This window comes from Chelon labrosus, assembly GCF_963514085.1.
Source record: "Chelon labrosus genome assembly, chromosome: 14".
Classification (NCBI taxonomy): Eukaryota; Metazoa; Chordata; class Actinopteri; order Mugiliformes; family Mugilidae; genus Chelon; species Chelon labrosus.
The window spans coordinates 8433669-8443416 of NC_140347.1; positions in this window are offsets into that span (position 1 = coordinate 8433669).

Consider the following 9748-nt stretch of genomic DNA (forward strand, 5'->3'; position numbering starts at 1 on the left):
CTACAATTTCACTTTGCAGAAACGTTCCTTTCCTCTCGGTCATCTGCAGAAAGCATAAGAAGGTCCTCGTCTGCAGGCGAGCTGGTGCTTTTCAGAGCTTTATTCATGGCAACTCAAAGACGGGGCTTCTTCATCCTGAGAGGAAGCCAACCAGTGTCGGTAGGGAAACTGTTGTTGGCTCAAGGGCACAAAATACAATATAGCTCCATGTTTTTTTTCCTTCTTCTGGTTGGCGGGGGAGTTGTGTAAAATCATTTGTAAGAGATGTACGTTTTATTTGAAAAAGTCGCAAATCTTATAATTTTCCCATCACAGGTCCACTGGTTCAACATGCATCAGCCGAGCAGGTGGAAAATGTATTGCTCGTGCATTAAGTAGCATTAAGAATAGAATAGAAGCGGCTTTGGTCCCGGTTCAAGGCGGAAGGTTGCTCAAAACGCTTTGTTTGCGTATGAAAAGCCAGTCAAACAACAGCCCTCGGTGCCCTTGAGCTGAATATTCACTCAAGCAAATTCCCTTTCACTTTTCATGCTTGCATTCATATGATCATAACGTTGTATAGAAGACATGTCACATCAGTCCTTCACTTACTCGCAGCTTTTGTGGTGAATTGGCTTTAAAGGAGTAGCAAGACGTCGCAGAGGTCGGCCGGGTCAGACCCACCTGTGGCGATTGAACCGGGAAGAATTATTCACGTAGTAGCAGCAGCAGCAGCGGCAGCGTTTCTGATGAACAGGCCCTGGCTATTTTATTGTTGTGCAACAGGTTTCCTCTAAATATTCAGCACTGGAGACACAGCAGAGTGTCATTGTGTCTATTACATATTAATTGTTTAATTTTCTGGTTGTCAGCTTTACGAAAAGACACATTTTAGCCGTTTTGAAAAGACTTTTTACGCATACTACCTTCTCAGTGGCTTTTAAAATCCTGCAGAGGTCAGTCTGAAATTTGGTACGCAGGTGGCCGAGAAGTTTGGGAATCAGAATATGTAAAAACGGAAAGAGTTTGAAGGCCAACGGTTGGATGTTTGCTGGTGTCAAGCTGACGATGAGCTCCTGTGACCCTAGTTCTGGTGGTTTGTCTCGCACCAAAGCCTTTACTCAGATCAGTTTGGGATCTAGTTAATTTGGAGATCAGGTCAACACCTTGTTCTGTTCTTCATGTTTTTTTGAGTTGTTCCTAAAGTGTTTTTGTGGCTGCATCCTGCTGTGTCATTGCTATGGGGTGGGGGTGCCTGGTCTGGTCTAGGTGGGTGTTACATGTCTAAGTAACATCCAGACTAATGAATGCCAGGTCCAAAAGTTTCCCAGCAGATCATCGTATTGTCCCAAGATGGTCAATTCACTTCTCCTGTCAGTGGTTTTAATTTTTTTTAACATAAGGGTCACTTTCAATTCAAGCCATCAACCATGATTCTGCAGTGTGTACGTGAGAAGATATTAAATGTCTTGTGAATGCTTTCAGGCTTTTAGTTGAAACAGAGTTACTTAATTAAAAGTTGCATATTTCAGACATTATTTCAATAAAAGATACTTACAGGTTTGAATAAGTGCGTCCATACAGTAGTCAGCGATTCACTGGAGTTTGCCGCTTTATATCGATGTCACACACTGAAGTATAATCATTTCAGAGGCTTGAAAGCAGGTTGGAGCTGAAGTGTATAAAGTAAAATCCTGTCATTAGGTTTCTGCACGTCCCACCGCCTCTCCTCCCATTCACGGGGGAGGCCACGGCGTTCTGACTTCAGCTGCATGAATCACATCAACTCATAAAAAAAAAAGAAAACTCATTAAAGCCCAGACGTAGACGGAGACGGAGGAGAAAAAGAAGGTTTTTATGTTGGAGGAGAAGAAAAAGTTAAAAGTATTACACGTGAACTTGAAAGTTTCTGTGTGTGCATTTAATTATGAATGAGCTTAAAACAGATTAAAGACTGAGGAGTTTCACATACACACCATCTCTACGTCAAGGCTGTGATGTACACAAAGGTTCATATTTTGATTTGGCAGAAAATTCCACTATCGGACAAAAAGGTGAAGAAAATCATATTGGTGTAAGTTGCAGCAGTTGATTCTGAGGTTAAATAGAAAGCAGCTACGATTCCTCTTTAAAATTCAGATTCAAAGACGCTGACCCCCAAACTTACAGTAAAACAAGACGTTATAAGTGTCTTAATATGAGGAAGCTGATATATAATGAGTGTGTAATATAGACTGTATATAAATATGGACAATGTGTCTCCACTTCCTTGCGTTGGCCAAACTGGCAGTATTTTCCCGGGGATATGGGCAGCGGCATCTTGCGACTTTGGAGCCAGAGTCTGATCGGTACGGTCCAAGAGTCTTGACACAGTTGCATGCAAAAGGTTGGGCACCCCTGGTCAAATTGGTCAAGGAAAAGGGCCACAGCAACAGTTTGGGCACTCTGCATAGTTAAAACCCTAACCCTAACCCTAACCCAGCTTGCCAAAGGGGTGTGAGACCTTAATTAGCCTGATAGGGTCAAGGCTCGTTCACCATCATCGAAAGGAAAGACCGGGTGATACAAATTTCAAAGCTCTATAAACACCCAGACTCCCCTGACCTTGGTCCCAACAATCAGCAGCCATGGGTTCCTCTCAGCAGTTGCCTAGAACGCTGAAACTGAAAATGATTGATGCCCACAAAGCAGGAGAAGGACGTAAGAAGATAGCAAAGCGTTTTCAGGTATACCAATTTCCTCTGTTCGGAAAGTAATTAGGAAATGGCAGTTAACAGGAACAGTGGAGGTCAAAACAAGGTCTGGAAGACCAAGAAAAATATCGGAGAGAACTGCTTGTAGGATTGCTAGAAAAGCAAGTCAGACCCCCCGTTTGACTGCAAGAGACCTCCAGGAAGATTTCGCAGACACTGGAGTTGTGGTACAACTGTACAACTGTTCAGCCCTTCATGGAAGAACCACATAATTCATTCATTCATTCATCTTCTGTAACCGCTTGTCCTATGAAGGGTACCACAAAATTCAGTGTCTGATTTTTTGCAAAAGAAGCTTTAGACAAGCCTGATGCATTTTGGAAACAAATCCTGTGGACCGATGAGGTTAAAATAGAACTTTTTGGCCGGAATGAACAAACGTATGTTTGGAGAACAAAGGGCACAGAATTTCATGAAAAGAACATCAGTCCGACTGTTAAGCATGGGGGTGGAACGATCATGCTTTGGGGTTGTATGGCAGCCAGTGGCAACAGGGAACATTTCACCAGGTTGAGGTAAGAATGGATTAAATTAAATTCCAACAAATTCTGGAAGCAAATGTAACATCTTCTGTAACCGCTTGTCCTGTGAAGGGTCGCTGGAGCCTATCTCAGCTGTCATCAGGCGAGAGACAGGGTACAACCTGGACAGGTCTCCAGTCTATCACAGGGCTAACACAGATAGACAGACAACCATTCACACTCACACCTACGGCCAATTTAGAATCACCAATGAACCTAACCAGCATGTCTTTGGACGGTGGGAGGAAGCCGGAGTACCTGGAGAGAACCCACGCAGACACAGGGAGAACTCCACACAGAAAGAAAGGCCCCAGTCGGCCATGATGGATTAGAACCCGGAACCTTCTTGTTGTGAGGCATCAGTGACAATCACCACACCACTGTGCCACTGTGATACTTGCCAAATGGGGGCTACTGGGTATTACCTGTGCAGGGTGCCCAAACTCTTGCTTTGGCCCTTTGTAGTATCGTTTATAGCCTAATATTTTAGCCCAACAGGGAGGGGATGTAGAATGTTGCCTGCTGTGTGATCTTCATCAAGAACCTCCATCTTGAGAAGTACCATCACACATTTATGCTCATCTATTCCTTGTGATCTCTGTTTGTATTCTATCCAGTGGCCAGTGGGAGCAAGATATGCATTTGTTGAAAGATTTGCTCGTCCAGATTTCATTTTTAAGAGAGATTATTTTACTTTTGTTTTCGCATCTTGGCAAAGCTGTGGTATAACTTTGTGAGAGAAATGCCAACGAGATGGTAGTTGGTATCGAGATGCAATGTGAAGCTTGTGAAAACCTTTATTCTCCACTACTGAGTAGGGCATCAGGTCAAGGCCAATCACGTCTCCCACTGTGTTTGTTATTTGCTTTGCAGTGAGGCGGTTGGGTGGGTAAACCTGTTTTGTATTAAATGCAACTAATGTAGGTGATTCAGACTGACTTGCAGGGGCAGAACATGGCTGTGATGATGATTTGGTGATAAAAGTCAGATATTACTTTTGAATTGTGGTTCTAAAGAATAATTTTAAAAAACAAACCAATGAAACCGGCCTAGACAAAAACGATGGCAGCCCTAGAAAACACTGAAAATAATTTGATGTCCACGTGTCTCGTTTCACATTAACATTTGAGTACAGCGGCTTCTAGGACCATCCCTTGTCCACCTCTCAATCACCAGTCATTCATGCATTTTAGCACCAGACTATTTTAAAATAATTACAAGAACAAGAGCCACACTCCCCAATCACTGCTTGGTGTTAGGAGATTATTTTACTAATCAAAACAGCTGCAGACCGTATTTGAACATGGGAACACTCGCTTGAATACAAAAAAACAAAAACCTTTATAGAATAATAAAATTATCTTTGGACTAAAATCCAATCTATAACTACGGTGCGATTGTGGAAACAGCAGCTAAGAATAACGCTTTCCACAGGTCTCCAGATATTCCCTCTTTAAAAAGAGTCAGTGTTGAAAGAGTTAGGTCAGGATGTATAAACACCGACATAACATTGACTAATGCAGCTTTCTTTTCTTTCTTTGGATGGGTGCAACATTGATAAAATAAAATAAAGAAATGTCAGAGGACAAGAACTTTACCTTTCTGGACTTGGTCTTGAGTTGAGCTGCAGTGAAGACATCTGAGCATCCGTCCCTGCTGCAGCGGTGACTCCTACAGGTGAACGAAGAGGCCTGCACAGAGGGTCCAGAGCAGGGGTGGGCAATTCATGTTTTTTTACAAGGGGGCCACATGAGAAACCTGAACTGTGTTGGAAGGCCAAAACCTATGATACCTTGAACTTAATTCTGCTCAATATTCATTTAATCCCATTGTAAAAAGCAGTAAAATATATATTTTGATTAGCTGCTACTGGTTAATAGAAGAATAAGGATATTCTGTATATTCAAATAGGAAAATTCTCCTATAGAAGTAATAAACAGTAAAAACAATTACATCAGCGTTTCATTTTATTTTTAACTAAGTAAACAAACACTGAAAAGGTATTTTGCAGTATGTTAGAATATGCAAATGATCAACTTTATACAAAAGGCATTACATGCTTTTTTCAGTTCATTTTACTTGTTCAGTGAGAGAAATCCATGTATTTACCTCCGTGAACGAATGACTTCCAGTTGTTGTCCCTTTCAGTGATGTGTCATGCGCAAAAGAGTCGTCTCTAAGAGCTGATGCTTGGTAGTGAATCAGAAGAGCCGATTCCCATCCAGTTAGAGGCTCCCCACGATTTTTTTTCTTTTTTTTTTTCTTTTGTTCGTTCATCTCTGCTCGTGTCAGGACTGGTTAGAACTCTGTTTTGATGGGTACAACATGTGGTCAATCACACGTGACGACCTAGGATCATATTATTTGAAATCAGAGAGGCAGACAGACGCTGTGGCTGACTGAGTAAGACAGCAGACAGTGGTGAGGAAATATGTAGTTATGCGTGACACCCGTAAATGAAGGAGCATCTGGCTGAAATTTAAAGACATTGGGGGAGGCTGAGCAGAGTGTCTTCACTGCAAAATGAAAATCATATTAGGAGCAGGTTCCACCTGCACAAAGACATTTAGACCATTTGTTTTAGTGATTTTGGTTCTGGTTTTTGTTTGTGTTGTTGTGTTGAGCTGAAATATTAGGCTATAAACGATACTAAATAAAGAGCCGTTCGGGAGCAGAAAGAGACGGCTCTTCTTTGGGAGCTGTGGCAAAAGAGTCGACTCTCAGAAAAGAGCTGAGCTGCCCATCGCTAGTCCCTTTCATTGGCCGCATGGCTGCTAGTTCCATGTATATATATAACTACCTCATTAACTTTACTGCGTCCTACTCTGGAGAGTCACTGAAAGCATACATTGAAGGATAGTGTTCAGTCAGATTAATTTAACTTAATGTCTTTTCAAAAACAGAAACTGTTCAAAACTTTTTCCCTCTCTAAGCATAATATGATCTAACGGAGTCTGTTTTATTGACTTTGGCCATTTCATTTCGTGTCAGTTTCATTTATTCTAAACTTATTTACAGAGTTTTTTTGAGGGGCGTATGAAGTATATAATTGATCTGGTCTAGATATTGTAAGTGTTTGCTGCTCATAATTAAACAGATTCTCAGACCTTTGCTGCACACAAAGACATTTTCAGAGATCTCTCCTAAAAGCAAAATGAAGTTTGTTGTTAATTTTATGCCTATATATATGGATATAAGTCTCGAGTCTTATTTTCAGGACAGTGTAGGACAATGAACACTCCTCTCACATGTTTCTTCTTTCACAGAAGAACTGAGCTAAATTCCATTTAGCTGCTTCAGGTTCAGGGTCCTTTATTCTTGTGTGCACTTTGCTGTATTGTGATTAATGATTAATGATTATAATGAACACCTGTGCTTTTATTAACAGGTGAATAAAAGGAAACAGCGACTGGAGGAGGTCAGCGTTAACTGAAGAGTCTGGAGGTTGTATCAGAGTCGTGGTGACACCTGGTGGGAAAACTCCTTCGGTTAAAGCGTGTACGGTTACTATGAGTTTATCAATCTGCTGTCATGTGTATATCAATCAGTCAGGTTGATGTTTTAATTAATTAATTAATTACATTCATTAAAGTGACTGTCTTCTGATATCAAAGCTTCGAAAAAGAGCTACAGTCGTGCATTAGTGTATGAATAAAACTGAATTCATAGAGAAGTCAAATTTTTTAAAAATACATTGAATTAATTATTTAATACATTATTTTTCAAATTTAAATTAATTATAAAATTTCTCATAAAAATAATAAGACAAATATAATATAATATAATATAATATAATGATTATTTATTTATTTTTGTTTTTATTTAATAATTATTAATAAATTAAATAATTAACTATTAATTAAATATAATTTAAAAATGAATCCTAAAAAATACTTTTTTAATTTTATATGCTAATGTGTCTGTCATAATATGTTGGTTCAAACTTATCCTACAGAAAATGTAAAAAATAATATGAGCTATCGTTATTGACGCTATATGAATAAAACTGAATTGAACTGAGCCGTAAGGAGTCCTGAATGCACCACTATAATAGTCATAGAGCAGTCAAATTTTTTAAACGTAATTAAATTAATTATTCAATACATTATTTTTCAAATTTAAATTAATGATAAATTAAAAATAAAATTTCACATAATAATACAAATATAAAAATATAATAATAATAATATAATATAATGATTATTTATTTATTTAATATTAAAATAGTATTTAAAAATAATAAGAATTAAAAATAAATAGAATTTAAAAATTAATCTTAAACTATTTTATATTCTAATGTGTCTGTCATAATTTGTAGGGTCAAACCTATCCTACTAAAAAATAAAAAATAATGTAAACCTGCAGTAATTGTCTTAATAGGCAGAATTAAACCCGGCTGCCTCCATAAACTGGATCTGTTTGGATACTGGGTGATTAATAGTCAAACTGGTTTAATTCACATCTGGAGGGTTTAAATTATCTCCTATTGATTTATTCTTTTTTTTTAAATTCATGCTTTCCTGTCACAAATAGAATAAAAATAAAATAAAGCTTGATTTATTGAGCCGACCTCAAGAACAGGGCCACGGTTACTTCTCACAGCAGCAGGTACTTAATGTGTGACGACACTCCTACCTGCAGATCAGTGTGACACTAAAACCACCTGAGACACACACACTAACACACACTAACACACACTAACACACACTAACACACACATGGAGGCCGTCTGAATCAGCTCTAATGCAAAGTTCTGGTTAAACATTGGCCCAAAGTTTGCCTTGTGCCTTCTGTTGTTTTTACACTAAAGCTCCGGCAATTGTTTCAGGCATTATTGACTTAGTAATTAAAGTATTTTAACGTGGGGATTCTGTAATCATTACATATGCCGCCATCTGTTCCTGCAGCGCCACATGAGCACCTGAAATGGATTTTCCCCCTGAGTAGATAACGTATAAAAACCAGTCAGGACGGGAGGAGGGAGCGTGGCCACGTCACCGCCATTCACCTGAAACGGTCCGACCGACGCTTTCATTAAACACTCAGGACATCTGTCAGCTCTAAATGGTTCTGATATATGATCAGCTGGAACCATAACTTCAGTATTTAACATTTACTAGAATTACTTTTCTATTCTGAGCATCAACGTTGCTCAAGATATCCCCAGTTTATTTTATATTAAACTATGAAACTATGATAATTTTTATTAGATTTTTTTTTATAGAAATGAGCTCCTACGATACATTTGTACTTTTATATGTTCAAATTATGGTTTTTATTTAAGAACATTACCTAGAATTTATACTTAAACGGTGAACGCAGACCTTGTTATTCACGGTTTATTATTTTATATTAAAGGTCTAAAAACTATGATTTTCTTTTGGTCATGAAGGGATTAAATTACTTAAATAACACGACATATAAAGATTTCCAGCCGTTGTTATTCACCTTTAAATGGAAATCAGGTTGAACACATTGAGCGTCAACATCTAATACTCTAACAGTGGAAAAAACGACTTAATATATAATTAAATTGCTTGTTCTAGGGAAGAAAATTTTCAGGTCGACATGTTTCCAGGACAAATTTGAAATTTCATTTGATGCGAAATGTCAGTCTTTGAGTAATATTCTAATAAATTACTCATATTAACTGCTTGTGTGATGAAGAAATGATTTGAGTCACACCCGAAGTTTCCAGCAATCAATAAACAATAAATCTGTATTTTTATATGTTCAAAAGATGGTTAGTTAGGAACATTAACCATAATTAATACTAAATAAGAAGAATACCTGTAAAACTGTAAAACCAGACCTTGTTATTCACGTTTAATTTAATATCTCCTTTCAAAAAGTAATCAGGTATGAAAGTATTCCTCAACAAGACTATATACACTGCCTGGTCAAAGAAAAAAGTCACCACCTGGATTTAACTAAGCAAATAGGTAGGAGCCTCCTACTGGATAATTACTGCATGGGTGATTATCTTTCAGCTGGCAAGAAGTTATTTAACCCCAACCGATGCAATGAGTAGCTTCTCGTTTCTTAAACAACCATGTCTAAAGACACGTCCTGTGGTCGTGGAAAAGATGTTAGTCTGTTTGAGAAGGGTCAAATCATTGGCATGCATCAAGAAGAGAAAACATCTAAGGAGATTGGAGAAACTATTAAAACTGGGTTAAGAACTGTCCAACACATTATTAAAAACTGGAAGGATAATGGAGAACCAGCACATCAGGGTAAGAAGAGAGGCAGATGAAGTGATGCACCCATCATGCCTAGTGTCTACTGTATAAGCCTATGGGGGCAGTGCTATGATCTGGGGTTGCTGCAGTTGCTCAGGTCTAGGTTCAGCAACATTATGTTGCCCAAAGAATGAAGTCAGCTGACTACCTGAATATACTGAATGACCAGGTTATTCCATCAATGGATTTTTTCTTCCCTGATGGCACGGGCATATTCCAAGATGACAATGTCAGGATTCATGGGGCTCAGATT